The sequence below is a fragment of the Cheilinus undulatus genome, linkage group 16 (genome assembly GCF_018320785.1).
Source record: "Cheilinus undulatus linkage group 16, ASM1832078v1, whole genome shotgun sequence".
Classification (NCBI taxonomy): Eukaryota; Metazoa; Chordata; class Actinopteri; order Labriformes; family Labridae; genus Cheilinus; species Cheilinus undulatus.
In genome coordinates this window covers 20,775,097-20,784,212 of record NC_054880.1, presented here as the reverse complement: position 1 = coordinate 20,784,212, position 9,116 = coordinate 20,775,097, and positions in this window count along the sequence as shown.

Below are 9,116 nucleotides of genomic sequence, written 5' to 3'. Positions count from 1 at the left end.
GGAGGCATAATAGTATGGGGCTGTTTTTCAGGGTTAAGGCTTGGCCCCTTATCTCCAGTGAAGGCAATTCTTAATGCTTCAGCACACCAAGACATCTCGGCCAATGCTATGCTTCCAACTTTGTGGCAACAGTTTGGCGAAGGCCCCTCTCTATTCCAACATGATTTTGCCCCAGTGCACAAAGAAAGGACTTTAACGACATGGAGATGAGTTCAGCGTGGTAGAACTTGACTGGCCCACAGAGTCCTTACCCTAATCAATCACCTTTGGGATGAACTGGAACAGAGATTGTGAGCCAGGCCTTCTCGTCCAACATCACTGTCTGACCTTAGAAATGCTCTACAGCATGAATGGGCACAAATTCCAAAGAAGAGTGGAGGCTGTTTTAGCTGTAAAGACGAGACCAACTCCTTAATATAGTACATGTATTAGTCCCTGTTGGTGTAATGGTCAGACGACCAAAGACTTTTGTCCATATAGTGTAGCGTTAATCTTAAGAAAAGAGCACTACTTCAGTAGATGTATGATGCAGATGTAGTTGGTGCAAATACTTCCAACCAATTATGACTAGTTTTCTTTTCATTTTTTTCTTTTTTCTTTTAAGATTGAAGAGGAAATGCTCACACAAACAGTCCATGTCTGACTGACTGCTTTCCTTCCAGCCTCCTCAGGTGACCAGCCTCCATCCACCTTGCCTGCTGGGGGGGATTGTTGCAGCAGCATCATGTTTCAGCAGGGTTTGCACTTTTTGCTTCATTTGCCGCCCTGCTGATAGGTGCTCGTTCCTGCAGGGAGGCCTGACTAACTCCCTACTCAGGACTTCAGGAGTTGGGTTCCACCGACTCATGCATAAAAGATAACGCAGCGGAGGGGAGAAGTAGCCCAGCACAATAACAGCTACAGTAACAGCTCTTTGCTAAAGAGTGAAGGACAGGCTTCAGGAGCAGTGAGTTATTAGCTTCAAAAAGCCTGCACTGCTGGGCTGGTTCTTGATGCTCCAAAGGGAGTATCAGTCCTGGGGATGGACAGAAGCACTTGGTTGCTGCTCTTCGATGGTTGAGTGGCCTTCACAGTCTGGCACCAGCTTGTCATCATGGAGCTGCCTCGACGTCTGAACTGGATAAGAAACAGACCGTGGAGGCCTCATGTCTGCCGCAGGGAGTTTAACCGTAAGTCTGTCTCTGTTTGTCTGCCAGATTTGATGGTTGAAAAAGTAGGACTTGGACTTCAGTCTGACTTTTTGCCTGTTCAGATACTTGTTTCAATGCTTTGTTAATACATTTAATTTTCTTAGTGCTGCTGTGAACCTGAGAAGTTCCCTGTTAAGTCATCTGTCTTGTCAAGCCAAATGTTAGTTAATGACTCCACAGACTTTATGTTGGTGCTGTCTGAGAGAGAGTCTGCCTCATGGGACTAGTTGACATAATTTTTTTTTGTTTTTATGGTTTGATATGTTTTAGTATACAGCAAATTATTCCAGGTTCTGTGAATTAATAATGTGACTCAGTGGGTGGATCCCACCATGCAGGGACCACTAACACCTACGCAGTGGACTAGGTGACAGTTAAGATTGATGCTAAGCCTCCTAATATGGGAAATATATCAGTTTAGACTTAAATTAGGAACAATGCTGCATGTGAAGCCCTGTCATAAAATCTCTCCAATAGCTTCTTTCTGTTATTAATTAAACCTGAACCAATCAACTTTGATTTTACATATCATGCATCATATCTTCTCAGAAAAATGATCAGGCTACGTGTGTACATGAGGAATTTATAATAAAATAAACAATGCTTCCTAGGGGTAGTACTAAAGGCAAGTCCTCACTCTGCATTTAAAGGTAAAAGCTTGTCTCATGAAATCCCACGTTGGTCTCTGGTGGATGTGATCACACTTGATGAATGAATGTTTCATTGAAACTGCATCTGTGCTGATTGTGTTGTATCAGATTGAAAGCAGAGGTGATTACATCACTAATGAGGCAGTGCCGACCAGGTCTTTTGTAATGTGGATGCGTTGCTTGCAAACAGCACTGTCTGGCCTTTTAAATCGACACAGAAAGAAAGTGTGGGTTAAGTGTGTACTACCGTGGTGCATTAGGAGTATGGATCAATTAGAACTAAGTGCTGTTGTTGTCTTAATGTTGCCGCGTTGAAAGGACAAAGCTTCCTTTCACAAAGTGCAATTCTGTCATCCTGTTAGCATCTTTTATGAGCTTAGGATTTGTTCAACTTATATTTGTTGATAAAAAAATACCACAAAGCTTTCAAACTTTGCATTTTGTGTTAATTGACTTGCATTTTTTGAGGATGTGGAGCCATAGTGACCGTTCAGAATGGTAACGACAGGGGCAAGGTTTGAAATGTTGATGCTTTTAAGAGAGTATGTCCTGTGTAGGAATGCATTTCATTAATTGTTTAATGGAGGCAGTAAAGCCATTACACTCTCATATGTAGTTTCTCTCTACCCCGTGGGTGAGGCGCATTAATTTACTAATGGATACCAAGTAAATGGTTCAGAGATGATGTTGAAAATAGATTAAATTGAAATTTGATGAAGGCAGATGTTCCTTTGCACTGATTGATACACTATCATAACATTTTGTCCCTGTTTTCTATCTTCTTTATTTTCAAAAACTATAACTATTATAATGACTATAAAGGTATTCAGCCCGTTGTTTTACCCTTTTATTGATTTTATTAATCAATCATGGTCAGGATTGCACATCTGGACAGTGTAATTTTACTCCATTCTTCCTTGCAAAACTGCTCATGCTCTGTCAGGTTGCACAGGAATTTGGTGCCCTCTTCAAGACCAGCCACAAATTCTCTGCTGGATTGAGGTCTGGGCTTTGACTCGACCAATCCAGAATATTCACGTTGTTGTCTTTAAACCATTTCTATGTAGCTTTTGCTGTATCCTTCAGGTCATTGTCTTGCTGGAAAATAAATCTCCTAAGCCATAGTTCTCTTGCAGACTGAATAGGATTGTCCTCCAGGATTTTCCTATATTTTCCACCATTCATTTTACTCTCCACCAATACAAACATTCAAATGCCAGCTACAGAGAGGCATCCTCACAGCATGATGCTGCCACCATCACGCTTCACAGTGAGGATGGTGTGTTAGTTGTGATCTGCAGCGTTTGGTGTCCACCAGGTATGGCGTCTTGTCTGATGGCCAAAAAGCACCATTTTGGTGTCATCAGACCAAAGGACGTTCTTCAACTGGACCTTGGAGTCTCTCACATGCCTTTTGGTGAACTCCAGTTGGGTTAAATGAGTTTTATCCAACAGTTTCTTTCTCTTTGCCACTGTCCCATAAATCTTTTACTGGTGAAGAACGTGGACAACAGTTGGTTGCAGGGTCAGCCTGATGTAGGTAGTTTTACACATGTGCCATATCCCTTCCATTTCTGGATGATGGATATAACTGAACTCCAGGGATGCTCACTGCCTTGGAAATTTTTTTGTATCCATTCCCTGACTTATTCTAAGTTGCTTGGAGTGTTCTTTTGTGTTCTTGGTGTAATGGTGGCCAGGAATACTGATTAACCAGAGACTGGATCTTCCAGACACAGGTTTCTTTATACAACAGTCACATTGAGACACATTTGCTGCACTCAGATGATCCCCATTTCACTAATTGTGAGACTACTAGCCCCAAATGGCTGGGCCTCTGTTGAACTAGCTCAGTCACTTTAAAGGGGGTGAATATTTATGCAGTCACTTATTTTACATTACATATTTATTCTACATCTGGATACCAGTCATTAGATTTGTTCATAGACATTAGTAAGCCAATGTCCTATGGTAACATCAGCACAGTTCCCACTGGTACGCACTTAAAATGCTCCTGAAATTAAAATCAGCCTGCTTATACATAAAACATGCAAACAATAGTTGGAGTTGTTTTTATCTTATGACAGAGATTATGATCTGTATGTAGAAGTGTCTCTTGAAAGCAGTTGTTCAAAGAGGAAGTGCGGAAGTCTGTGGTTGTTGATCATTTCCTCAAAGTTTACCTTTCATGTAGAAGAATTTCATTTTGAATTTTAATGTCACTTTTTTACAAATTAACACTGAAGGCTAAATATAAGATTTGCAAGCACTTTTTAATGAAAAATTAAGTATTTTTCATGACCAAATTAAAGCTAACAGGATACCGTCTTTGAAACAGGAAGCATTAAGAAGACTCTGTTAAGTTGTTCTTTTAATGGTACCTGGAAGAGCCTTAATAGCACTTTGACCTGCTTACATGGAGCAATAATGTTCCTCTGGGATGCATAAGACTAATATTTACTGTCTTCATAAAAACTTTTTTGCCGAGCTTGTTTATAAAATGCTGCCCACTCAGGAGTGTTCGTACTGTTTCATATTTATTAGATTCTACTGTGATTGGTCCCCTTGCAGATTTTATAAAGTAGAGCACCTTTTAACCTTAGAGGTAATTTAACAAGAATGCATTTGCACTTTTTTTCACACATATCATGCATTCTGCCTTTAAAGTTACTGCAGTTTTAGTTCGAATTGTTGACTTTTACATACCATGTAAGCTTAAGGTGATCCTCTTTGTGGAGGCTTTCAAATAAATCAGTGTTATTATAGCCTCATGTATCTGAAGCTGAAGATTTAAACTTTTTCTGTTGACTTGTTTATGTGTAGTAAATGTTAACAAATGCTCCAACTCAAACCAGACTTCCCCAAACAGATGTCAAGATATGACTATCTTTGACTGATGTACCTGTTGATTCTGGAATGACTGACAGAAAATGTGGCATGAAAATATATACGTAAAATATATATATATTGGTTGTTGCTTTTCTCTTGCCAACACTGTTGCTATATTCATATAGAACTACATAAAAACATTAGAAACAAGTACATAAACAGCACAGACTCCAGCAATCAAGTTGATTTAACCTTGGAAGTTTTTGTAGTCATGGCAACAACTTACATTCAAGTTCTTCATATTTACAAGTCACAGAGGTGCCAGAGTTCGTTTGCCCACATGAACTTTACAATGGCCTACAGGGCTGTATTTGCTCTGGTTATTGTCCTCACTTTATACTTTCTCTCAGTATGTACTACAGTAACCTTTGTATGCACTTATAAGTCATACTCAGTTTAGTTGCAGAAATAGTAGGGAATCAAAGCCGCCTCAAGTGTGTTAAATCAAGCACTACTACCCATGCAGTTTCCATTTTTAAACAGTTCTGATACAAAATGGGTCATTCTGAAGAGCTCAGAGACTTCAAATGTGGTACTGTGATAGATGCCATCTTTGAAATAAGATGGTTCATCCCTGCTGGATTTACCATGGTTAACTGTAAGTGACATTATTAGAAAGTGGAAATGTTTACAATCAACAGCAACCCAATCATGAAGCGGCAGACAGGGTAAAATCACAGATTGGGGTCAACATGGTGCAAAAAAGTTGCCAGCACTCTGTTAATTCCAGAGTTGAAGAGTTCTGAACTTCCACTGGCATTAATGTAAGCACAAAAACTGCGGCTGGAGCTTCATGGACTGGGTTTCAGTGGCCGAGCAGCTGAATGCATGCTGCATAAATGGCTACGAATTCCCACAGAAAATCTCCAAAATCTTGTGTTACAGCTGTAAAAAGGGGCCCAACTCCATATTAAAGTCCATATATGTAAATACAATGTCATTTTTCATTGTCTGTTACAGTTGTCTGTGGAATATCCAACAGGGATGAAATTTCACAAACTGTCTTAGTGCAAAGGTGGCATCCATCACGGTACCTCAGAACGACTCATTTTGGATCACAAATGTTTGCAGAAGGAGACTGCATGACTAGGAGCTTGATTTTATACACCTGTGGCAACAGTTGTCACTGAAACACCTGTACTCAATAATAGGTTTGGCCAAATACGTTTTCCCTGTATAATGTACATTAGAGGGGCAAATATTGGAACCATTTTAAATACAATGCACCCCAGAACACCACTACCACACACTATGACTCTAATAACACATATAAAGTAGAATGACTACCTTTCTGAACATCACAACAGATAATAATAATATTTAAGCTTTGTAAAGAAAGAATCTATGGTAGGACTGTTCTACTGGGTCGCAATAGACTTCATATGTAGCAGATTAGTGCATTTCTGACTGGATGTTGAAAATGAACATCCAGTGAGTATTAGTGATAAGAATCAAACATTTTAAATGTCTATCTTATGGTGTTTTTATGCTAACTAAGAAGAACAAGCTCTTTTTAAGAGGATATACTGTGTTCCTCCTTGAACAGAATTCAGAAGATGTCACTATAGTCTTCCTTTTGTCACTAGATGTTTGTGTTTCCAGTAGTCACCAGTAGGGGGCCTCCTGAGTTCAATAATATAACAAGGTAATTCTGAGAGCGCCACAAACAAGCTGTGCTGTTCTTAGCTCAGAGGGAAGTGAAGCAACAACAGAAATTGCACTCCTGATCTGCTTGATAATGTTGTAGTGTAAAATGTGATGAAAGCTGCTGCTGTCTTCCTCTTCTAAAGATTGCACTGTATTGTTCCTGTTTCAGGCACCAGCCGAGGACAGAATGCTATTCCAGGGATCATGAGAGTGATTATATGAATAATGCAGAGGCTGAAAAAAGAGCTGTCTTGTGAAGTGATGTGCAAAAACACATGTACAGGCAGAAATGTCTCTCACTAATTATCTGTCAGCATGATGTTTTTACTTCCAAAGGGGCAAATGGTGAGGATTGAGGTGCAACACTTAACTTAATTGTTTTATTGTGTTTCACTGACCTGCCTGACTGCTACATTTTTCTTCTCCTTTATCTGTTGATGACACCTCCTCTCTCTTGCCCCTTACCTCTGCCCTCAATGCATTTGCTTTATTGCTTTCTTTCTCCCCTCCTTTCTCCTCACTTATCGTCCTTGTGCCCCTGCGACCTCCCCCATTCCTCTCCCCTCCTCCCTCACTCCAGATCTTTATTATCCCCTCTACCTTTCCTCTTTGCTCCTCTCTGTTCTCTGCAACCAGATTTGTAATGGTGCTCACTCTCGGCAAATCTTCCCACTCCATAGCAACGCGCCTCCTCACTACTGTAGCCTCTGCTGCCACTGATGCAGGAGGCGGCATCGGGATGTGAAACTACATCAGAGGAGATTACATATTGCCTCTACTCATTTTCCACTTGTCAGCTGTAGCTGGAAATGATTTCTCCCTGTCTTTCTCCCGGCTCACATGTCCTTTTCCCCTCCCTTCCCTAAAATCCATCACAAAAAATGTTTTTTTCTTTTACTCCTCTTTCTGCATGTCTCTCCATCCCTCTTCTACCCTGAAAAGTATTCAATTTGCAAGCTTTCACTGTACATGTGAGTGTGAAGTCATGTTGTCTCTTTCTCTGTAATCTAACACAATAAAGTCAACAAGCAGGGCTGCTGCGTGGGCTGCTTATGCACACAGATAGAAAGACTAATGGAAACAAGAAGACAAGGAGAGTGTGAGAGACAGGGGGAGGAGAGAGTACAATAAAACACAGCCTTTATTCCCACAGAAGAAAGGGCACGTGTTGTGCTTTATTTCAGCTGTAGCTCAGATTTCCATTTGTGTTTGACTGCAACTCTACCATGTGCTCCAGTGTTGCTGGAAAGGAAGATGTACTCCTGTTTTAGTGGCATTGTTTTCAAATACATCTACATTACCTTTTGCAGCTCAAACAGCCTCCACTCTTCTTTGAAGGCTTTCCTCAAGATTTTGAAGTGTTTCTGTGGGAATTTGTGCTCATTCATTCTGTAGAGCATTTATGAGGTCAGGCACTGAGAAGGCCTGGCTCGCAATCTATGTTCCAGTCCATCCCAAAGGTGCTTGATGGGGTTGAGGTCAGAGCTCTGTGTGGGCCAAGCAAGTTCTCCCACACTAAACTCATCAAACCAGGTCTTTACAGCCCTTGCTTTATGCACTGGAACACAGTCATGTTAGAATAGAAAAGGGCCTTCCCAAAACTGTTGCCACAAAGTTGGAAGCGTAGCATTGTCCAAAATGTCTTGTTTGCTGAAGTATTAAGATTGTCTTTCACTGGAGATAAGGGGCCTAGACCAAACCCTGACAAACAGCCCCAAACCATTACCCCTCCTCCACCAAACTTCACAGTTGGCACAATAAAGTCAGGCAGCCTGTTATCCACCAAACAAAGACTCACACATCTGGCTGCAAAACAGAGAAGCATGATACATCTTATTGACCCCGCTCTGGGATTTCACAAATGTTTGCAAATGTAGACTGCATGATAAGGTGCTTAATTTTATCCAGTGTGGCAACAGGTTGGATTGACACACCTGAACTAAATTATTAACAGGCTTTGGCCAAATACATTTTTCCATATAGTGTAGTACATCACTCTAAATCATCTATCTATCCATTTTCTATACCACTTATCCCGTTAGGGGCTGCGGGTGTGCTGGAGCCTATCCCAGCGGTCATTGGGCGAGAGTACACCCTGGACTGGTCGCCAGTCGATCGCAGGGCTGACATATAGAGACAGGCACGCTCACATTCACACCTACAGCCAATTTAGAGTTGCCAGTTAACCTAACGAGCATGTCTTTGGTGGTGGGAGGAAGCCGGAGTACATGCAAACTCCACACAGGAAGGCCCTGACCGGGAGGCAAACCAGGGACCTTCTTGCTGTGAGGTAACAGTGCTACCCCTGAGACATTAAATGGATATTTTGGGATTTTTGAAGTTGGGTTGTATGAGGTACTTGGCTATAGTAGTGGCATTAGCCTCCAGTGATTTCTGTGAAAGTTGCTCCTGTGGGTATTAGAAGCTCAGAGAGATCCGCGGCATAATGGCTATAGGTGGGATCATTTTATTTGCGAAGTATAACAAATTTTATGTAAAATGAGGCCAAGAAAATATGTTGGCTCCCCTGTACGCTTTATCAAAAATGTACAAAGCGATTAATTTCTCCCCAAAAACTCCTCGGTGTCAGGCACTATTTTATGATGCAGCTTACACCATTTTGTCTCTTTCATCTGCGCACTGATCCTCTGATCAGCTGTGTGGGACTGCAGGCTTCTACAGGGATAAATAACACCACACCAAGCTAAAACAAAGATAATATGAGCGATTTCAGCTTGAT